Here is a 24764-nt window from a genome sequence, read left to right as displayed (position 1 = left end):
CTAAGATTTGTAAGTATGGGTGAGGCATACAAGATTGCAGAGACAAGGTATGTTCTATCTATGGCTTGCCTGGTGAAATTGGTGAGAAATGGCTTGGCTCTGTAGAGGGAACCAAGTTTAATGTGGACCTTTTTATGGTTAAAGCCAAGTGTATATCAAATGTCAGTGAGTTATCAATTGTGACTCCTAGAATTTTTGTGTAGTCAACAGGTAGTATTTGGTATTATTAGAGGAGTAGATAGCAAATGGTGGTTGACTTCTTTGGTTTGAGTTATTTGTAAAAATGATAAGCTTTGTTTTGTTTGGGTTAAGAATTAGCTGATAGTTTGAGAGATATTTCTCAACATCTAAAAATGCGCATTGTGTTGTTTCAAGTAGCTGGGGAAGGGTAGAGGCAAAGCATATGAGGGTGGAATCATCTGCATATTGGATAATTGTGGCATTATTTGTAGAAGAGTACAGTTCGTTAGTGAATATAGAGAATAGTAATGGTCCTAGGATTGACCCTTGTGGGACACCTACATTGATAGGAAGTAGGGGGGATAGAGTATTAGACCACTTGACTGCTTGTTGGCAATCACTAAGATAGCTACAGTACCAAGTTAGTGCAGGTTGGGATAGATTAAGGGAGGCTAGTTTAAGTAGTAGCCTTTAATGTGAAACAGTGTCAAATGCTTTTGACACATCTAGGAAAATAGCTGAGACAAATTGACCAAAGTTTCTTAGTTGGTTAATGGTATCAGTGAAGTAAATTAATGCAGTTGTAGCACAGTGTTTGGGTCGAAAACCACGTTGCGTCTTAGAAAGGAGGTTGCTGTTTAGTAAGTACTGTAGGAGTTGTTTGTTTATGCATTTCTCAAGGATTTTAGCTAGGGGAGAAAGTATAGCAATTGGTCTATAATTGAAGACGTCAGTTGAAGGTCCCCCTTTCTGTAGTGGGATTATACAAGAGGTCTTCCGTAGTTTGGGAACATATTGCTCAAGGATAGAATGATTAATTAGAGTGGTGATGGGATATGCTGTACTATTTGCTGCAATTTTGAGGTATTAGTTGGGGAGTTGGTCAGCAGTAAGGGATGTGGGTTTTAGCTTAGTTAGAAGTTGGCTGATGTTTTTTGTGTTGACAGGTTTGAGTTTAAAAATGTTAGAGTTCATTGGTGATATTGGGGGAATTGTTAGTGATATGGATTTATCATTTTTCATTAGTGCTAATACAGAGTTTATCACGTGGGTGTTGAATTGTGTTGCTATAGAATCAGAGGTGTTATTGGTGGTAGGTTCAGGAGTGAAACTTTATCCTGGGTTAAGGAGCTATTTTATTGTACACCAAACTTTCTGGGGATTATTTTGATGTTTTTGTTGGAGTGTTGAAAAGTAAGTTTGTCATTTTTGATTTGCTTTTGGCCTGATTTCTAAGTTTTTGATAGGTGATGTGAGATATTGTAGTTTTAGTAACTTGGTATTGGTACCATGCTTTGTCCCTTTGTCTGAGGAGTAGTCTTGTTTCCTTTGATAGCCATGGGAGCCCTTTATATTTAGTATGTATCTTTCTTAGAGGAGCCAGTGAATTTAGCATGTTGAGCAATGTCTGATTAAAGAATTCTACAGCAGAGTCTAGAGGAAGTTGTTTAAGTGGAGACCAGTCATACTTTTCCAGAAGGGAGTTAAAGAGGTCTGGACAGAAATTTATTTTTTGTCTAATGTCTTTGTAATTGGTGTTTTTTTGAGGTACTGGTTCTTTGCCGTATAAGGTAGGTGGGACAATGATCACTTAGACAGTCTGGGAGACAGACATATTTATAGCAAAGATTAGGTTTGTTTGTTAGTATCCAGTCAAGTAAGGTTTGTTTTCCAGTTTTTTGTCTATTCTTGTTGGTGAGGATAGCATTTGGGAAAATCCATACAGATTAATGAAGTTGGATGGGTTTACTGTTGAGTAGGTGTTCCAATCAAAATTGAAATCTCTCATAATGACAGTCTGCTGAGTGAAAGCAGAGGCTGTCCAGTAGAAGAAATTCTCAATTCCTGACTGGTTATCACCTGGTGCGAAATAGACGGCAATCAGTGTAATGTGTTTTGGGGAGTTAACTTGCAAACATATGGCTAATATTTCTTTGATTGGAGGTTACTGGGGGTTTGTAATGTAACTGATTTACTTTAAAAAAATGTATACATTATGGCAACTCCACCTCCATGCTTTAGTAGTCTGCTACATCTAAGAATGTTGTATCCTGGTGGGAGGATTTCTGTGTCTTGTGTCTGAGGTTTAAGCCAAGTCTCAGTTAGTATAACTAAATCAGGAGAGCATAATGTGAAGGTTGCATGTAAATCATGGATTTTATTTAGGCTACTTCTAAGGTTCATATTTAAAATGAGAAGGTTAGAAGAAGAGTTATAGAATAGGTTGTGGAAGTTGGTTTATAGTAACAGGGCTAGGTTTGGGAGGAATATCGCCACTTAGTTTGAGTTGTATTGCTTTGAGAAGTAAATGTTGGAGGAATTTAGAGCATAATTTATGTATTTTACATAGTAGGTACTATGTTTTATGTGTTTGGGTATATCTAAAGGTGAAGAGATCTAAAGAGTTTGTGTTGTAAATGTGTGCTGATATAATAATATTAGTGATTATTGGAGGGTGAGTAATAGAATGAGGAAAAGTAGGTGAGGGGTAGTAAATTATTTGTCAATAACTATAGGAGGTGCAGTGGTATGTAGTTGTTAATAGTAGTAGGATGAGTAATGCTATATGTGTGGATATCATTTTACACATAGCTAAGATACTAAATAGTATAATTCTTAGAGAGAGGAAAATTGCATATTTGTATGTTAAGGGGTAAAAATCAAACAAAGATGAGATAGCAGGTGTGGAAGGCAACGGGACATAGATCTGATTGGTTGATTGAAAGAGGTGTAGTCTGAGGTTAATTATAAGCTAAATAGTAATGGGGGTGGGTGGGAATGGGGGTATTGTACGGGAGCTGAGGGAGCCTGAATGGGGCTGAACCAAGGCCAAGAAATCAGCCGTGAAATAACTGCTGTAAAAGTCAATCAGTAAGGCATCAAAACTGCAATTATAAGTATGTTACTCTCACTGCAGTTTTACAGATTGTTTGTATGCTATACTAAGAAAAAAGAAAATCCCTCTTGATGTTGATAAATTTTATAGGTCTGATAGTATTAACAAGATGATCCTGGTAAAGAGTAATAAAAAAAAATGCTCTAACACTCTTAAGAAGTGCAGAATTTGAAAACAATTGTAGTGCTATACAAGTATACAGGGTACTAAAGCTAACAAAGAATAAAACAAACAAAGAGTACATAAGGAAAAGGGGGGGGTTGTAATGTAGAACCTAGGGGATGGGAGTCTTTGCTGTTGTGCATGCCAAGTAAGGAACTTTACTTACAAACAATATTTAAACTCGGATTTCTAGTTTGCGACTAGAAATTCAAGAGTACTTGTTCTTTACATACACTGCTAGGTGACGTCAATGATGTAGTTGAATCTGCAAAGTGTATGCACGTTTCTGAAACAGGACTGCAAGAATACATATCGTTGCAGGATAGAACGCAGTTTGGAAATGTGAAATAATTGTCAACTGCTAGGTGACTTCAATAATGTAGTTGGATCTGCAAAGTGCACAGACATTTCTGAAACAGGACTGCAAGGATATATGCTGTTATAGGCTAGCACGCAGATTGGAAATGTTATGAAATAACAATTCTTAACTGCTAGGAGACTTCAATGATGTAGTTGAATCTGCAAAGTGTACGCACATTTCTGAAACAGGACTGCAAGGATATATACTGTTGCAGGATAGCATGCAGTTTGGAAATGTTGTGAAATAATTGTCAACTGCTAGGTGACTTCAAGGACGTGGTTGAATCTGTAAAGTGTACGCACGTTTCTGAAACAGGACTGCAAAGATATATACTGTTGCAGGATAGCATGCAGTTTGAAAATGTTGTGAAATAACTGCTAGGTGACTTTTTTGATGTAGATGAATCTGCAAAGTGTACACACGTTCCTGAAACAGGACTGTAATGATATACACTGTTGCAGGATAGCACGCAGTTTGAAAATGTGAAATAATTGCCAACTGTTAGGTGACTTTAATGATGTAGATAAATGTGCAAAGTATACGCACGTTTCTGAAACAGGACTGCAAGGATATATACTTTTCAGAGAAAGAACGGTTCTGCCACCAATCCTGCTAAAACCTTGAAACTTGAAAACTTTTAATAAAAATAAAACAATGATAAAATAAAACAAACTCGCTACCTACTTTTTCTTTTTTGCTAGGATATATACTGTTGCAGGATAGCACACAGTATTGATGTAATTATTCATTAACTTACCCTTGGGCGTAGTCGTGCTGTGAGTCACTCGGGCTTGTGGGCCTGGAGTTCTGACCTAGAAAAGAAAAAAAGTTTATCTGACCAATTTACAAAACATTAAAAATTGTAATATGTTCATCAAACACAGATCCTACCATATTAGCAAAATGTCTAATGACTTAGAGCAAATGGACTCTCAAATGACAAAAAATAAACTTTCCTCAATATCCACACCAGAGAAGGAAGTTACTTCTAAACATACATAAACTGCCAAACAACAAGAAGGAAAAAGTAATAATCTAAAATAAAATCAGAACAATCTTTTGCACTTTATTAACTAAAATCAGCTCTTCAGCCACTAGAAATGGCTATTCAACAGCTTTCTAATCAATTTTGGTTAATAAATATTAATATCATTCAAACTGTTAACAGAATGGACTTGACGGAAGCAAGGACATTTGAGAATGTAATTAAAATTAAACAATTTCACTCAGATACTAGAACTAATATAAAAAGTGTACAAGTTATCCAAGAAAAGCTTGTAAATCTTGAGGCCAGAGTAGATTTAACAATATTCTAGTGTGGGGTCTACCTGAATAATATGACCAGATGATATTAGTAGAAAATTTCCACTAACTTTTCAGCAGCCTTCTGGAAATTAAGCTGTTGATAATCAGATAGTTAGTGATAGAGCCCACCAAGCTCTTAGATCTTCATCTGGAATAGATAAACTGAAGCAAATCTATGTTAAATTGCTGAATTGCCAATATGTTTATAAAATTCTCACAGCCACTTAAAAAAGAAAACTGCTGATATGGAACAATAACAGGATTACTTTTGCTCAAGATCTTCCTCTGCAAGTTAAACAAGATAGGCAAAAACTCGTTCTGTTCTTTTCTGATCATAAAAAAAATAAATTTTCATTTGCAGTATCCCTCAATGTTTTCTTTCAATACAAAAATATGAAATATTCCATTAAGTCAGTGAAAGAATCAAAACATACTTTCTCTAGTGTCTTTTATTTTACCCATGACTGATTGGTAGTACAATGGAGTTTTTGTAAATGTTTATTCAGCCTTTCACTTACAATCTGGTAGATTCAACTGTTTTTAATGTTGTTGAAGAAGATCCTTCTCTGTTGTTCTACACAAAAAATAATATAATTTAGTATTTCATTAACTTTGTACCTTAGGTTGGGAGTGGATCCTTTTTGAGTGTGCTTTTAATCTTGGGTAATAGTGCTGATTTTAATGAACACTTCCTTTCCCTTTTACAGGGAATGCCTTTGGTAAACAAATACCCCTATGAAGCTACTTCATCTCAGCAATGAGTGACCATTGCACCTCCCCTAACTCTAAATACTTCATAAATTATTTGTGAGTGTCTTATTTGCATTTTTTCATAAACTTTGCTATCTCTTTTAAACAAGTTTGAACTATGACTTTTATACCTGCATTAGTATGTTTATCTTAACTGTTAGAATTGCTTTTTTATTTTCAATAAATACATATAAATGTGGGTGCTGGGCTATGGAATATGCTTGTGTTTGGGAATAGTAATGTTTTCTTCATCCTTTTTAAGTGAGATTTTTTTATTCACTGTTACTATATTTCAGGTGTTGTTGGCCTTTTACATGGTATATTATTCTCTTCTTGGTTTTGTCCTTTAATGATTAGAATTCTTTACCTAAAAGGAAGAGCTTGGTGCTATATGCCTTCCTTATTAAAATTATTTTGCACTGTTTGTCTTGAAAGTTATTTAAATCTTATCATCTTTACAATCCCATGAAGTATAATTAGCTATGCCTGTCAACTGTATGATTTACCACCATTTTACTAAAAGTAGCGGTACTTCTTCATTGTATACTAATCTTTCTCTCATATTAATTGGATGTGGATAATTGATTCTTGAAACATTAAATGGATCCAATCAACCAAAAAGAGAAACTGAATTTTTCATTTAACTTTTAAATGGAATGCACGCATTATTTTCATTTAAGATACTCGTATAACATCTAAGCAGTGGACCTAAGTTTATATGAAAAATGGCTTAAAGTAATAACTTTGTCAGGTAACAAAACTAATAGTGCTGGTGTGGCAGTTCTGGTAAAGACATTGTTCTACACATCATCTTGAAACAGGACTCAGATGTGGAGGAGAGAGAGAGAGAGTGTTGCATAATAGTTAAGAATACTTTTTTTGATAAACTTATCTTATTACTCAATATTTACTCACCCTGTTCCAAAGAAACTGAATTTATTATGACTGTTTATAATTTAGTAAACCACTTCCCTAACCATTATTTTATTGTAGGCGGTGACTGGAATGCCATCATAGTGCATTTACTAGATAGAACAGGTCAGATAAGATCGTATAATATTTATGCATCAAGTGCTTTATTTGACTTGAGAAAAGATTTTCATTTATTTGATCCTTTCCAATGTCAGAAAAATTATACATAATCGCAAAAATATACCTACTTCTGTCATTGTTATAAAACATGGACAAATTAGTTACTGATTTTAGCCTTCAAACAGAACTTAGTTTTTTCTAAGATTGTTCATTCTAAAATTACTTTAGAAATCAATTGGTCAAATTTTTATAAACTAAAAATACTAGTTATAAATTGACTCTAAATCCTAATTTACTCTACAACGTTGATGTTAAGCAAGACATACACAGTGTATTAAATGATTTCTTAAATAATTTGCCTGACTCCCAGATTCCAACTGACTTTCAATGGGCTGCCCTGAAAACTCAAATTAGAGTTATTTTTATAAATAAGATTTCATTTTATAACAAAAAACTTTATAATCAAAAAGAACCCGCTCTTAAGGAAAAAAATAGAAAGTCTGAACATGAGCTGTCCCCTAATTATAGTCTCACTATGGAAAAATGTTTATGAGAACTTCAGAAAGAACTCTATTCTATAGGACTTGATTATCATTTTACGTAGCAAATACCCTAGCTGAATATTCAGTATGGGCACAGACTCCTTCTAAACCTTTAGCAAGACTTATGAATATTAATAAGACCACCCTATTGATAACAGATATATCATATGAGTGTACGTCATGCCACACAAATGGAAACCTTTGTCAATATGTATATTCCCACTTATTTGCTGAACATATTTTTTGTTTACTTTAAAAGAATGTCATAATTTCTTATAGCAATTAAAATTTCCAAACCTAAACCATGATCAGCAAAATTCTCTTAAATTACCTTTTATTCATCAAGAAATTTTACAAGTTATTAAAAATCTTAAATCTGTGAAATCCCAGGGTCCAGATAGTTTCCTTGCAGATTTCTATAAAACATTTACATAAATCCTTTCCAAAATGTTACTGCATATATTTCATTATATTAACACTTATGGAATTTTTGATCTAAATCGTAATGACTCAAAAACAATTTTTATCCTCAAATTGAATTCAGATCTTCACCTGTTAAATTATAGACTGATGTGTCTAATTAATTTGCAACATTATTAGCTGCCCTCTATTATCTCTCCATATCAGTCAGGTTTTATGCAAGTCAGACAAACTTGTGACCACACACTAACCCTAGAATCCCTGATAATTTAGCTAAGTATTATAAAACAGCTCAGTTTTTGCCCTTGCACTAGATGCTTCTAAAGCCTTTGACTGACAAAACTTGAAGTTTATATCTTCAGATATGCCATACTTTGACTTTCCTTAATCTTTTCTCAACTCGATAAAAACTTTTTATTCCAGTGGACACATGTCCCTTTATATTAATAAATCTATCTCTGTTTCTATAAAATATACTAATGGTACAAGACAAGGGTACCCACTATCCCTATATCTTTTATATATTTATATTTTATATATATGTATATATATATATCTACCTGATAACCCCGAAAGTCCACAATGCAGATGACGAGAACACTGACACTGGAAGACCGACGACGGTGAGAACACCGACATGTTAAGGTAAGTGTGTGATAGTGATGGACTGTAGGGTTAGGGACGGATTAAGTGAGTTAGGGTTAGGGCACGGGTCAGGTGAGTGTGCGATAGTGACAGACTGTAGGGTTAGGGACAGGTTAAGTGAGTTAGGGATAGGGTGCGGGTTAGGTGAGTGTGCAATAGTGGCGGACCTTAGAGTTAGGATTTGGGTTAAGGTTAGTGCATAAATAGTTGTGTATGTAAGGTTTAGTGTAGGTTTGTAAGGTGTTTGGTATGCTTGTGTTGTGTGTGTGCATTTTGGACAGGGGATTTGTTTTGTTTGTTGATTGTTGGGATTGTGGTTTGTCGGGCATGTGAAGTTTCGTGTTTTTGAAGTTTCGGTTTTGTGGTATCGGTGATTTTGTTGTCGGTGTTTTAGCTTGTTGATGTTATCAGGTAGACCCATATATATATATATATATATATATATATATATATATGTATATATATATATATATATATATATATATATATATATATATATACATACACACACACACACATATACCTTTATTTTCTTATATATTACAAAACACATTTCATTATATACTGAGAATTTGTAGCGGTGTTATATCTCTAACAACTTTTGCTGATAATTTTAATCTTTTTTAACTCTACCTAGTATAGATCTGCCAACAGTTTTACAAAATATTGACACTTTCACAAAATGTTCTAACTACAAGTCTAACTTAATAAAATCCTCTGTTTTCCTATAAACTCCAATTCTAATTTAATAAATTATTTACTAACATCAGAAATTAAAATAAGAAATTAAAATATTTAGATATAACCTTTCACTACAGCCCTGTACTTTTCTATTAAGAAAATCTTTCTTTTTTTTTCAATAATCATTTTTATTGTTTTGCAAAAGAAAATCTTTCTAAAACCTGGACAAATATTAGCAATGATATTCTTAAATGAAATAAACTATTTCAGTTTAATTCATCCTCCTTAGTAATGCATATTTTTTAAACTGTACAACAAATTTAAGTACATTTTTATGGTTCTTAAAATCTATCAGAATTAGTTATCATAAACTGACTCAACCAAAGAACCAAGGTGCTTTGGGTCTACCTGACTTTAAATTATATTATGATATAATTAATTGTAGTAGACGTTTGAGAACAGTGGAATATTATTCTCAGTCCCAAGCCAGCTGGAGTCTAGTTTGGGTAAGTTAAGGGTATAACCACATACAGAAATATCAATGTAATTCAAAAGCTTTGGCCTTCTTAAATAAAGTATTAAAACTTTAAAAATGCATAACTTTTAATGCATTTAATTAAAACCTTTCAAAACTTAATTGATATGCTGAATTTGAAAAACTCTTTTTGATCCCAATCTCAAAATGAATAATCCAGTGTTACATTTATGCAGACATCCACTACTTATGGATACACTTATGTTTGACCTTTATACTTACAGAAACCTTTCGTTAAATGATTTATGAAATTTCATTAGCCTTCCAAGAGGTTATACTGCTATATTAAGACAAATAAGATAATTAATGTTATCTAATTTGGATGAACATGATATAAACTTATGTAAACAATTAAGGACAGCTTTGACATCAAGGAAGTCATTCTTCAATACTTACAAACTAATTATATCTTTGAAATACCAGTGCTCTACTGTTTATTCCAAATATTGAACAAAGCTAAACCCATCAAGCATACAAAATCATATAAATAAACAGATTTAATTAACCACATCCCCTTAAAAGCTTTTTTATACCCAGCTAATGATTATTAACAGTGCTTATTTGACCCCAGTAATGCTTAATAAATTTCATCCTACTTACCTGTTTTTGCTGTAAATATTAAAACACTGACCACCTGCATTTCTTTGGAACTATATATTCTTATAAACTATAGTGCTCATTAAAAGTCAAACTAGAGAAAATGGGTTAAGAGAAATCTAATTTATCTTGGGAATTTGCAGTTTTGTATATCCCACCTTCTTCTGGTTTAACCAGATTAAATGTTCATAGCATAATAACTTTCTTTTTATAGGTTCATAGGTGTTTACTAGGCTAATGACCACAAGGGCCTTTTTAATCCTAGCCATGCATCCCAAATCTCTGACAAGTTCTGATACCCTTGATAAGTGTAAGCAGGGGTTTGGGAGATGAACTGTTTACAGGTAACCTGTGTCCATTAGAGACATAGGTGCCAAACCAGGGATGAATTTCTGGGTTCCCATCTAATTGTCCAAGTTGCACATGAATTGGGTTAAGGAGGAACTCTACTTCACATGGATGGGGAGCCTGTTCCATAGATGTGGTAGTCTCTGGGATATATACCTCTCTCTCCAGCAGGACCTATTTATATCACAGGCAAGGTTTAAGTCTTTAGAATGGGTAATTCTGGTGCTGTTTGTTTTGTGGATATGCAGGAGGTCCATTAGAGTGGGGTCTGACAATGTCCTGTATGCCAGACCTCCCCTCAAAAGCCTGTAGGAGACAGAATACAGGGATAGGACCTTGAGGTGGTTTGCATAGGACATTTTACTTATGCCCTGTATTCTTTTAGTGAGTAACCTCTGTGGACATTCCAATTGTTTTATATGCCTGGTTAGGTATATACCAAAGGGGGCATTGTACTCAATGATAAGTTTGATGAATGCCAAATACAGTGGAACAATGACTCCCTTGGTCTTAGATGTCGTACCTTTGTGTATATGCTGCGCAATATAGAATTATTTCCTCACCACTGTAGACACATAGCGGTCAAAGGCTAGATTACTATCTGTGTTTGTCCCTAGGTCTGTGACTATTGGGTCAGTTTTAAGGGGTGTGTTGTCAATATGATTGGGTGGGAGGTTGGCATAATGGTTAAGGTGTTTACCTTACAAGCATAAGGTGCAGGGTTTGATTCTCACATGGGGTAATTGGCTAGGCTGAAAATGGCCCACAAGGGCAGTTAGCCTAGTACTAATCTATGAATCTATGATAGTCACCAGGCATGGATGACTTCCTTAAGGATACTATTGTGCATTTCTTGGCATTTAGTTTTAGTCCATGGCTCTGATAGTTGTCTGTCTGTGTCAGCCCCTCCTGGAGAACATTTGTGTCACTGTGAGATTCAGTGACAGCTCCTAATTTGCAATCATCTGCAAATTTAGTCAGCAAGAGACCACTGACATTGGCCTTGACTTCTGAGAAGAAAATGCCAAAAAGGAGTAGTCCAAGGACTGATCCCTGAGGGCTCCACTTGTGACTGGCCTCTTTGTAGAGGTGGACTCCCCATTTCTAACTTCCTGGGTCCTGTCTGTGAGCCAGTTGGCTATCCACTGGGTGACTTACGGGTTTGTCAACGATGCCTGAGTGAGGTGTTATGTCTAATGCCTTGGCCAGGTTAAGGTAGGCAGTGTGAACAATTTTGTCCTCATCCATTGCTTTGGTGACCTTCTCAAAGAAGTCCACCAGGTTGGGTAAGCATGATCTGCCTTTGACTAAACCAAACTGGGTTGAGTCTAGTGTCTGGAGGTTTACTATATCTCTACTGATCATCTCCATGATAATTCTTTCCATGGCTTTACATATAAGACTAGTGAGACTTATGGGTCTGTAGTTTCCAGGGTCTGTAGATGGCTCACCTTTGTGCAGAGGGATGACTGTTGCCTTTCTCCATTCATGAAGCACAAAACCTGTTTGGAGGCTACATTTAATAGTAATTCCAGAGGCCCTGATAGGTCATGTTTCATGCTATTTGGAAGACATCCTGGGATATTGTCTGGGCCAATTGATGCAGTGTTCTTGGTCTTAGAGAGAGCATTAAGGACCTGTTCCCTAGTGATAGTAGTAGGAGTTATATTTGATGATATTTCCTGAGGGAAGGTTGAGGGGGAGAGAGGGGTAAAGTTGGAGCTGAATTTATCAGCCAGGAGGTTTGGTATGTCTTCTGGCTCAGTATAGGTGACTACATTTACAATGAGCTCTGCACATAATTGTGTATTGCCTTTGAGATTGCAGACATAGCCGAAGAATGTTTTGTGGTTGTCAACTTACCTCAGATTTGTTCTTGATAGCCTTTATTTGTCCTTTGAGTTGTTTGTTTAGTTTGATGAAAGTGTTGTTATCCTGCTGGGTGCTGCACCTCCTAATTTTGGTCATGATTTTCTTCCTCCTGTTGTACAGCCCATTGATTTTGTGATTCCACCAGGGTGGCTAGTTTTTTGAGTTAGTTCTGTACTTACTCCTGGTGGGTACAGCTGCCTCTATGCAGCTATTAACATGCTGGTACAGGGTTTCTGTGAACAGCTCTGCATTAAACAATTTTTTCCTTTAATACTAATTAAGTGGTATCATACTCAGAGTTGGCTTGACAGTTTGAAAATATCACAGCATGGTTTTAAAGAATTGGCAGTTAAACATATTAAAGTCCACAAACTAATAATTAACAATCACTATAACAAATCTTATTACAAGAATTTATTGGTACAAAATCTTAAACTGTGTAGTGTAAAAAAATTTAATTGTTTCACAGATGATTGAATTCAACTATGAATAAGATTTTTTTGAATGCAGACACTTTTTTTCAAATTATTTTGCCTTTTTGAACCTATATCTTATTAACTTATAAATGATATGATCTGTACATGTATTTAACACTATTGTATGTAGTTATGAAGTTTGTTTGCTCTCTGTTATTTGTTGTTTCTTAGTTGATCGTATTACTTGTATGTTTCAATCTGATCTTATAAAATGTTTCAAACTGCAAATAAAAGATATTTCAAACAAAGAAGGAAAAACAGTTATGTTAGGAAGTGTTGGTTCCCTGTTGAAACCAGGTTATCTTAGTTTTTGCTAAGCTTTTTATGATATGTCTCATTCTACTGATTTAGTGGAATTTAGCATTCACCGCAATGGCAGTAACATAAATTTCTTGATACAGTTTTGAAGCCAATGAAAATAAAACATGTTCCCAATACAAAGTTGTAGCCAATAAAAATTAATTATACACCACACAGGGCCTCTACTCTATCTTGAATTTGGCAGGTTTTATTCAGAAATATTCAAGCAATGCCAACAATTTAAAGCTGTGATAGCCCTATGGTTGTATGAATCCAAAGCAAACAACAAAAACAGCAGTGTCACTTTTTAATAAGCCAACTAAAATAACTCTTTGAAGTTTCAGACTACTGAACCAATTCATCTGGAAATGGCAGGTTGCTGTACCATGTGTACATTAAGATATAATAAGCTGTGAGGTTCAGATATTGGGCTCCTGTAGTCCCAACAGATTGAACAATTTTTTTCCCTTAACATTTTTAGCTTCTTATGTTTGTTTCTGATTCACAATGACTCACAAAAAAAGTGTAGATGAAGGCACTGTTGCTTGTGCTTTGAAAACATATACATCCTACAGAATATTCACATCCTTGCATAAAAAAAACATCTAAGTAACTTTCCATAATGTTTTCAATAGTATCGGTACAGCCCCTCTCCAATAGAGTTGGTTTTTGGAGTTTTTGAGAAGCATTTTGATGAAGTGAAGTGCACGGTATTAAAGTATGAATGGTGGTATGTAGATAATTTCTGCAATTGGTACATGAGATTCTAATTTACAAGCTAACCCCTCTCAAAATGCCCTGAATGATATAAATGAACTGCATTTAAAGCTATCATAACTGGCTTGTGGTCATGTGCAAATGCAATATAGTGCTTCAGTCAGACAGTTGCTATGGCAGACCAGTATGCAAAAAATACTATTATTAAATTATTTGCCAAAACAAATAAGTAAAGCATCAGGTGGTTGTTTGATGAATATTTATGAACATATGAACATGACACTTGACGAACATTAAGCAAACAGTAACGTCCAACAGGGTGTGTGGTACTGTGTAAATAATGCACTCCTAGGTGTGTTCTGAGGCCTGACGTCACAGGCTCGATCAAACTCACTTTCATGCTTGCATGCACTCACACACACAGACATAAACACACACACTCACACTTTTCTATATATTTTTTTAATTTTACACTTGCTAAACAGCAAAAGTACTCCTTAGTAAGTGTAAACTAATACCTTGATTGATGTCACTCTCAGTCATGCATACACACACACACACACTTTTCTATTTCTTTTTTAAATTTTTTTTTTATTTTAATTTTACACTAGCTAAACACCAAAAGCACTGCCTATTGAGCATAAAATATTTCTGGCCACTAGCTTCATTACATCCAAGCTGTAGGATGGGTTAATATGCTGCAGACCTATTTTTTCAGAGGGCATTACTTGTACACTAACACCATGCTGGAGAATGTTTGTTCTCCAGTCAGAGTGATGACGTATAAGTCACCCATTCTCTAATGTGATTTAGGAATGCCTTGTTGAGGAAGGAAAATCAACATCTTTTTTCTGCCTTGGAAACAGTTTGTGCCCCATTGCAGGATACATACTTGCTTCCATTTACTAAAAATGAGGGTTCATTCATATAGAACAAGTGCATCACCACTTATAAGAGCTTGGGCTAACCAGGGCTTCTGTTCAGGTAGTGTACTTATCATTAAGAAATGTTTTTCCAAAGCTTGTACTTGGAAATTGTGGCAAAAAATTAAGTTGTAATCATACCATAAACATATACATAGCCATATGAAACTATTGCATAACAATAACACATGAACCGAAAAGGCTTCTGATTTCTCTGAAGCTTGCCCCTGAAGCAAGGGGCACTACCAGATTAATCTTTATGAATGTGAAGAGGTTTAAGCTTCTTAACCAGTTTAGTACACTCAGTTTATTTCAAATCTACTGCACTGGAATGTGGTACGTCTGCTCTAAGGTTTTTAGAAATTGTAGTAGGTATGTATGGTTTCAAATATAGTGCAACTGATTTCTTTAATATTAATTAAGGACAATTCAGCTAAAATAAATAACCCTGTGCAATGAGATATAGGCTGCAATGAAGTGCTGAAAATATTGTAAACTGTAGAAGCACTTGGACTTTATCTTGAAGCAGATTCTTAGGTTTATGTATATCACATTGTCATGTGAACCTGTATTTCATATATGAATGAGTGTAGCTTGAATTGTTAAAAGCTATTGTAGTAACTGGAAAACTATAACGCCTTTTCATCTAAGATGTGTGCCTAAATAGCAATCAGTAAGTAAATGCTGTATGTTTTAACAATGCAGATGTGCAGTAGGAACTGGAAAGATAAAACCTGGAAGAATGGTAGAGACCACTTTGGAGCTCATCTTGCAGATTAACTTCTGGAATTAGTCACAGAAACTGTGAGCAGGCACTTGTTTTGGTATAGAATAGATAAATTTAAGAGAAATGTGCATCTCATGTTAGAGTCATTAGGCAGTCTTAGAAACACCATTGAGTTGTTTCAGAAGGAGTTAAACTTCCATTGCTTCTTGATTTCTTCTTCTCATCATTGTGATTTATATAGACTGTAAGAGAAGAGGTACCATGAAACAAATGCAAATGCCACACCATTTCTCACACCTGTTTATTCACCTAGAATGCTGTACTCGACTTTCATTTCTCACTGTGATATTTTGAATATGCACTTGGTAGTAATCTTAATGAGATTATTTAAAGTATTTACAGACCAGAAAGGAAAAACTCAGAATTGAACTGTGCAACCAACAAACCATTTTGAGATGAAAGTGCTAAATAAATTATTTAATATTTTTTCCTGTGATGAGATTTGAACCTGTTTGAGTTCCTTGGTTGTAGGTCATTGGTTCTGCAGAAGAGTGGGAAAAGTATATTAAGCATAACTACATTTTAATGCTTGGAACATGGTGATTGCACTCTGTGAACCAGAAAAAGACAAATCATTTAAACACTACTATAGTGTGAGACCTGACCCAACAAATGTTAAGCACCCCCGACTTAACTTGTTTAGGTCAGATCTCATGCTAGACAGTCAAATCTGACAGTACTGACCAGCAGCAGAATAAAAACAATTTGTTTCTCCCTGCTTTGCTCCATTTCTTTCATATATATGAGTGACAATAAATACTACCAACATAGCCTACCGCTACTCTTATACTATTTTACTGATACAATACTTGTTTCATTTTTCATGTAACACACAACTCATTCATTGGTTTGTATTTTTAATATTTTTCCAAGAAAAGAGAAACTTTTTTTTCTTTCAAAATACTTTAGTCTATACATCATATTTTATTTTTTTTCCAATTATGTTCATAAATTTCTCTTGCTTTCTGTACTATAACACTCTCTACAACCCACAGCTCTTCATCAAAGCTAAAAATATGTTGTATATAATGTAATTTTATATACTTCTCTTTAAGTGTTACCTACCACTCTGACCATATTAAAAAAAAAAAGCTTTTATCGATTTAATCGTAGGATTCATAGGAATTTCAATGTGGTTTACTTTCATGGTGAACAATGCCTTCCCAATGCCCACCCTCAGGCTGCACCCTTTTTCTCAAGGAGGGCTAAACCATTTAGTCCAAGAGTAAATTTAAGGATTCTCATACAGTCATCCAGCCTCTTTTTAAAGGGCTATAATGTATCACACTGCTTAATCTGCAGGAACCTCTTATTTCAGAGATTGGAGAGGCACTATCTATTAAATTTGTCTCTCCTTTGCACTTTGTCTGTTTACTAATGAAGATTTAGGTGACCTAACTTTGGTTTTGATGTTTGCTAAGCTCTTAGACATGAGAAGTACAGAAGATCAAGTACAAAGGGTCTGTAGTGGTGCAATAGGTAAGGCACCTGTCTCCTCTCAAGAGTCTCTAAAGTACTGAGTGAAGCAACATAGCTTCTAGCCTCTTTTGGAAGCTCGGGTCCTTAAGCCTGAGCTATTATTAATTAGGAACCTTTGAGACTTCTGTAGATGCTCATCATTCCCACTGATGCAGTACCCCTTTAAGCTGCACAGGTTATCTCTTGTCAAGGACACAACTGATCAGCTTCCAAAAGCGCTGGCTTCTACCCTTTTACTTTGACTGCCGATTGGGTAGCCCTGTGTAAGGATAATTAGCAGTCAGAGTAGAGGTTCTTTGGTACTTTCCTGCTGCTTTATGAAGAAGCAGCTCAGAGACTTCTTAGGAACAGTTGTTAGTCTTCAGCTTTGATTCTGGTGGAGAAGCCTGGAACTCTTCTACTCAGAATATTGCCCTTTAAAAAATTGCTATTTTTTTAACAAGGCTTTTTAGAGGTATTTACTCTTTGAGAAACCTAATCTCTTTCTAATATAAGATGTTTGTCATACCCACTGCTGCAGATGCCTATAGGTTATATGGGTGTTGTTTCTTGCCTAGGAAACAACTGGCCAGGTTCAAAAAGGATGGCTGCTCTCACACTTTCACTTTGATAAATCAGCAGTTAGAATGAAACTTTCGTAAGTACTTCACAGGAGCAGCAATTATCTGAGAGTTTTGTTTCTTGCAGATAAGTCCTCATTGGGAACCTCCTTCAGTCAGAAATGATTGCCCTTTTAAGAAAAGTAATATATCGGTTGCTTTTTTTTTTTTTTTTTTTTTTTTTTTTTTTTTTTTTTTTTTATTATTAAGAACAGTATTTCCACTTTAAAAACATGGTATGTTTTCATAGTATTGGAAGTTTCCTGTCAGGGATCACTATTCTTAGTTATTAGTGAATATTACTCTATTTAGAATGATTTTTTTGTAAGAATTTATGTACTGCTTGTGCAAATATTGACTTTTTGGATAAAAAGTTTAAATGTAGGGGCAGGCAGAAGCATATGTCTAAGTCTAATGCTTATACTCACTTCATGACAATCTACCTGCCATATAAGTGTTTGAATGGGGTACTGACTGGAAATTTGTGTTATGCTTGTTTTTTTTTTTTCTTATGAAGGGACTGTGAAAAGTGGTGTAAGTGTAAATCTGCTGCTTGTGAACACTCCGTGACAACTTAATTTCCAACCTCCAACAATGCTTACCTCTTTTGGCTCCTCTTTCTCAGCTACAGCATGGATGTTTCTTTTCCCACTGGACTTAAAAAGAAAAAATTCGCTTACCAAGGAGTCCTTGCCATTGTCGCAGATTCAGTGTTCACGTCCACCAACAGATGGTGAGCCTGCAATGGCCGTTGTTTGTTTGTTCCTCAGACCACTCACTTACCCCTATGAAGTCCTCTGTTGTAGTACTTTCAGCCAATTGAGAACAGGGTGGTCAGCCAAGTCCACTTCAGCTGTTCTAGTGACCAATAATGGGCATGGAAGAACCATATTATGTAGGTGTAGGATTCACTCTGGGAGATCCCTTTTGGGATAATTGGGCTAAGCGACCATTAGACCGGGCAGACATCAATCTTTGGTCTTCTTCCACAGGAACTCTTTTATTAAGAAAAAAACAAAGGATTGAACATTGTTCATCTGAAGACGTTTTTCTAGTTAAGAAAGATGAATTTCTTATCTTGGCAAGGTAGGCATTAAAGGCAATGAATCCAGGTACACAGAAGACATTACAAGTAAACATCCCCAGTAAAGTAATTCCTAAGGAAATGGGGTCTGATGATTCTGGCTTTGATGGAAATAGGGTTTCTTTTCCTACAGATTTCAAAGTCTAATTTTCTGATTGTGAGGAAAATATTAATTCTTATCTTCCTGTGAAGTAATTTTCTTTTAGTCAGACCGTAGCCAGGATGAATGAGGTATTTTTATGGGAACACGTAGATATTCCCTTTGAACTGCAGAGACTATGGTATGTTGCAAATGTATACACCTCATTTCTTTCCCATCCGTCTTCTACTTTTAGCCCTGGAGGATGCGTTGAGTGCTGTCTGTACTCATTCTGATAATCAGTCAGTCCCTAAAAAAGCAAATAAACTGTATAAGGTTCCTCAGGCTAAATGATTTATTTTCTCTCACCTTAGATCTGATCCAGCATCAATTTCAACTGTGTTGTATGCTAGTAACAGTTTAGTTCTTAACACAAACCCTTTGTCTGGTGACAAAGAAGACAAAATGCTGGAACAAATAGGTAAAAGAATGTTTTCTTCTACCATGTTAGCCTTCAGAACTCTGAATTGCCTGGCATATATATGGAAATGTCTGCTTTCTGATGTGGACAATCAGAGGAAATTGACTACCAGTCTTCCTACAGAAGAAAGCTTTGTATTGAGCCAAACTGTTTTGGTATCTAAACATGCCTTGAAGAGAGTGTATAATCGTGCAGATACTTTGTCTAGGGCCACTGCTATTGTGACAGTTTTGAGAAGGTACGCTTGGGTATTTAACCAAATGTTTGCTGATGAAGTAAAGACTAAAGTCTTAGATTCTGCTTTAGATAAGGTGTTACTGTTTGGCTGTTCTGCTATCCATATTTATAGAAAATATGATGAAAGGGAGAAATTGGTTCAGGGAGTTTCTAAGATTTTTCATCTACCGCAAAACAACTCTTATAGGAGTGGTTTTTTTTACAAGAAAAGTCAAATAAGCAAAACCAGTCTTGTTTCATGCAAGTGAGGTGCAAAAAAGAGATGACCAAAAGGGAATAACAAGAAACAGTAGTCCTTTCAGTAAAAGGGACATACCAACAGTACAGCATGACTATGACAGCATTCTTTCCTAACCTTTCCTTTCCTCCGAGCAATATCTCTAAAAATCTGTCTCACAAACTGACCCTCAACAATCCCATTTGACAAAAGATTACTAAAAGTAGTTCATGAGGGTTACAGCTGGCACTGGATGCAAAAAAAAAAAAATTCAGGGGAATTCCTTCACACCTAGTGAATCAAACAGAATATTTTCCTTAGGTTCTTCACCCTTTACACATCCAGGGAGTCATAGAACCCATTCCTGTATGTCAAAGGGGCAAAGGCCTCTATTCCAAAATGTTTCTGGTACCAAAGAAGGAGGCATCTTGAAGACCAGAACTAGATCTTTCATTTATAAATCTTCATGTGAAAGTACCAAAAATCAATATGCTGACCTAACAGAGCTTGTTGTCTTTCATATCAGTCATCAGTTACTTGGTAACATTAGATAGATTTAAAACCATATTCCCATAACTATATGCTTCAGTAAATTTCTAAGGTTATCTCTTTCTGGGTCACAATACCTCTTCGTTACATTGCCCTTTGGTTTATTTACAGCTCCAAGGTGTCCACAAAAGGCCTCACTCCAGTCATAGTTTATTGTAGACTAAACTACAATTGCAGTTACCTTATTTAGATTACTTGCTTATATCCATATGTCAAGCATCATTAACTTGGGTTATGTCTCTTTTGACCAATCTGGGCTTCCAGATAAATATTGCAAAATCCTCCTTGACTCCATCTCACTGGATTGTATTTCTAGGTTGCATTCTAGATACTTCTCTTCAAAAGGCCTTTTGGACATGAGAAGGTGGAATCTTTACTGAACATCTATCAGTCTCAAACTTATGCAAGAGAGTTTCTCAGGATTCTAGGCTTCACAGCTTCTATGATTCTCATGATTACCCTAGCCAAGTTACATTTGGGAAAGTTGCAGTGCTTTCTAAAAAACACATAGATTCAGCACCTGCACTCTCCAGAAGATTAATTTCCAGTATTGGGCTTTATAAAAAGGGAACTCATTGATGGGAACAACAAATTCAACTGAACCCACATCTCCACTTCTCTCCTCAGACCCCAGACCAATCAGTCACTACAGACTCATCAGATTTTCCTTGGGGAGAAGTTCCTTAGGGGTAAAGATGCAAGGCCTGAGGAGTCTTACAAGACAGACCAAAGCATATCAGTGTATAGGAGATGCTGGCTATGATCCATGCTTTGAAGTGTTTCCATCACCTGTGGTCCCCAGTACTGCTTCAAATGATTACAGACAGTACTAGATTCATGTGGGGCATAAGCACGGAGGTATAAGGTTGTACCCCTATGCTGGGCTTGCTGTCATGACTTTGGAGTTAGGTCTTCAGCATTCCTTAACCCTCCAAGTGTCATATCTTCCATCAGAACAAAATGTAGTGGCAGATAAGCGGAGTAGAACTGGGACAGAGCCTCATGAATGGAAATTGAATTAGGGGGCCTTCCAGGAACTTATCCAGTTGTGGGAAACATCTCAAGTAGACCTGCTTGCCTACCTTCAAAACAGGCAGTGCAGTTAGCATTACTCTATTTCCATAACTGTTAAAGTCTTTGTTTTAATGTTTGTAAGGTTGTATCACTTACCTGAATAGCAGTGGTGTTCAGCCATACTTTCACAAAATTTACAGCTGATATATTGCAATAATTGCACATAGCTCATTATCCTGTTTAACTACTCATTATCAGGCATTCTGTTGCCTTAATTCTCTTTTCAGTTTTATATTGTCAGATAAGGTCAAAACTACCTTGTGGCTATTTTTAGAACATTCTGCCAAGTGTGTCATGTGTTACAGGCTTAAATCTATGATTAGCGTTAGCAGAGTCAGATAAGAACGTTATAACAATGAACTGGAAAATGAATAGCTCTGAAACTAATTTACAAAGCATGTCTCCAAAAAATACTTTTTAGGGTATAGCATATTATCTAAAAAGTATTGTAGCTATCCTTGGTTGGTTTAGAACCTAGAATTTAATAGTCATCACTGTACTTCTTTTTCTAGTCTACACTGTATTGATGATATTTGTATCATTTCTGATATATGGTCTATTACTTACTGCATGTACTGCATTTATCATAATATATCAACTTAAAATAAAAAAAATAACTCCAGTGTTTAAAGGCATTAATGTTTGCTATAACTTAATACTAAGCAAGCTCTTATTCTCACTTACACTCTCTATTCTCTTGATTACTGCATGCACTACAATTAACACAGTACTCATCAATATAGACTGCTATAACTGCCTTCTGCTGAGGAGATCCCGATGTTGAATTTCACAGGGAAAAAAAAAAGTGGTTAGCAGAGATAAGATACAAAATTCACTTACCCAGGCTGAGATCCAATAGTCTGGTGAACTAAAAATATATATTCATTTGAAACATTATGATTTTACAGAAAAATAAATGCTGCCTCTGAGATATGCTAAATTCAGTCTGCATTAATTTATATTCATTGACTTTACTGCTGTAGGACTTAAAACCATTTCTCACAGGGACCATGTAGTATACTTACTTTTTATTATCCAGTAGCTTAGCTTTTGCCTTGGTAAAGAATAGGTTTCAAGCTACTTTGAGTCTTTTCATGGATTGTGTTTGCTATACTTTGCCATTTAATGGAATTTTGTGGGAGCTAGCAGACTGGACCATTAAAAGCACACTATTCTCTTGTTTTTGGCAGCAGGTTGCTAAAATCATGAATGGCCTTGGCCTTGTGTGTGTGGATTACTACAGTCAGGTTCCCACTGTTGGTTTGATGAATGTGATACTGTATGGATTTTTAAGCATGCCAGAGAACTCTGTATGGTTCCAGCTACCTATTTTGTACTAGAAATTACTTTTTTAATTCAGTTTGCAAACTTCATTTTATTTCTGTATTTTGGTTTTACTATGTTTAATTATGTTTCCATGTTTAATTTGATGATTTGTTTTCCCTGTCTTTATATGGATATAGTTTAACACTAGAGTGAATTTGCCTAGAATAAGTTACCATAATTTGCAATAATTGTTCTTTTGCATTGTTCTCTTATCAGACATCACTTTGATTTGCTTGTAGTGCTTACAGTGGTGGCTGGTGACTTCAAATCAAAGGGGGGCTGCAGGAGACAGCTGAATGGGTGGGGTCAAGGGGAAGGGGTGTGACCAACTAGAAAGGGGAGGAGCTATGCTCAAAACCACAAAAACTAACTTTAATTAAATACGCTGCCCTGGGTGCCAAACCATCATTATGAGAGTCCAATCAAGACAAAAGTAAGTGTAGAAGAATAAAAATATTTCAATGCATTGGCTGCATGACAGCTTACTTAATATCTAGATGGAAACAAAAGGTTGTGAGGCATGAAAAAATAAATTACTCTTTAAATACATTACTGGAATGACAGTCAAAATCAAGTATAAGAAAAACAAGAAGCACTCAACTCAAACCACTTCTCCTTGCACTACAGTTCTAATTATAATTTATATTCAGCTTTATTAAAGTACCAAGTAACATGCTGAAAGTAGAAATCTCTGTGATGTCCCCACTTGTAAAAATGTTTCTTATCCAAAAAAGACCTGCTGCCTGACAACTATCTACTTGTTTCATGGGGAAAACATGATCAAAGTAAAAAATGAAAAGCAAACAAGAAACAAGCTCAAGATACATTGCTTAAAGGATTACTGTACAGGTTATGGACCACACATGATTGGCATTCTGTTTAGTTTACGGGTAAAGTCTGTAGAAATGACTGGAAGTCTCCAACAAGTGTAATGAGCTTTTTAAAATAATGGAATCCTGTCCTTTAATACCCAAGGCTTATACATTATCTAGTCAAGTATTCTCTGCATGGCAACAACAGAAAGGCTTTCAATGTTGGCACTTCTCTAACAGTATGCTTATTAAAGCTTACTTGCATCTTAAAATCTCAGACAAGCTTACCTTATGGTCATTACAGCATTGCTACTTAAACACAGAGCAACAGGCACTTTCTGAGTAATAAGTATAAATCTGAATAATAAGCATAAATCAACAGTACAAAAATATGACAGAAACCAGACCGTTCTGCAAAATCAAGGACAGATGAAAAGCCACTGTAGTACTTGTGTCTACCTTGGATGGGGACACACTGCACATTTACACTGCGTAACTACTCCTTGCCTTGCTTGGACACATCCAGAGTCACTACATGGGGGAGTGAGGTGCAACAAGTATGTCACAATTTGAAATGTCTCTGGCTGACTGTGATGGCCTTGACACATTTGTCATACCTCTCAACCTCAGAGCAAGAAATCTGGACAAAGCCATACAGAGAAGTGGGACAAAGGCCCAAAAATAAGGACAATTTTTAAATATTGCTCTAATAAACTTAGAAAGATAATAGAATAGGTCTTGCATTAGTATGAATTTTCTGAAGGGTATAAAATCTGAAACTCAAATGTCTGTCATTATTTTCTAACCTCAGTATTTAGTGATTTGTCACTAATTTGCCAAAAAACACAATTTTATGAAAAATGCAAAAATGTGATGCAAAAATATAAAATAGCCACACAATATAGCTGGGACCCTGTCAAAGAAGGGACACTTTAATATTAGTACTGCTAACTTGAGCAGCTGACAAAATAAAATCTACATGCATTTCAAGTAATCTATAACTTTGATTATTACAGTTATTTCTTAATTGTAAACCCTCCATGTTTTCTTCCAAAATTTCCCTTTTGCGGAGGGATTATTAGGGGGAAGAGCAACATTTTGAGCCATAATCGGGGAAAGTTCAGAGGTTGGCTATGCCTAATTCTATAAAGCAATTTATTTGCATGTACCTCTCAACCTGTTAATGCAGTAAATCTGAACAAGGCCAAATATATTGGGGGAACATATAAACAGTACTAATAATTCTGTCGACAATTTTTTATTTTGTTTTGTGCTCAATAAACGGTTTTTAAGGGAAG

The 24764-nt window shown here is 35.5% G+C and overlaps 1 protein-coding gene across 1 annotated transcript in view; it reads left to right on the top strand.

Moving 5' to 3' along the window:
• SLC25A22 (solute carrier family 25 member 22) overlaps positions 1–24764 on the top strand; it is a 1136472-nt gene that overhangs the window by 247594 nt on the left and 864114 nt on the right. The window lies entirely within an intron of this gene.

This window comes from Protopterus annectens, chromosome 17.part0, assembly GCF_019279795.1.
Source record: "Protopterus annectens isolate FY-2018-M chromosome 17.part0, PAN1.0, whole genome shotgun sequence".
Taxonomy (NCBI): domain Eukaryota; kingdom Metazoa; phylum Chordata; order Ceratodontiformes; family Protopteridae; genus Protopterus; species Protopterus annectens.
Note: the sequence above shows the minus strand (reverse complement) of the source record. Positions and strands in the feature narration are given on the sequence as shown.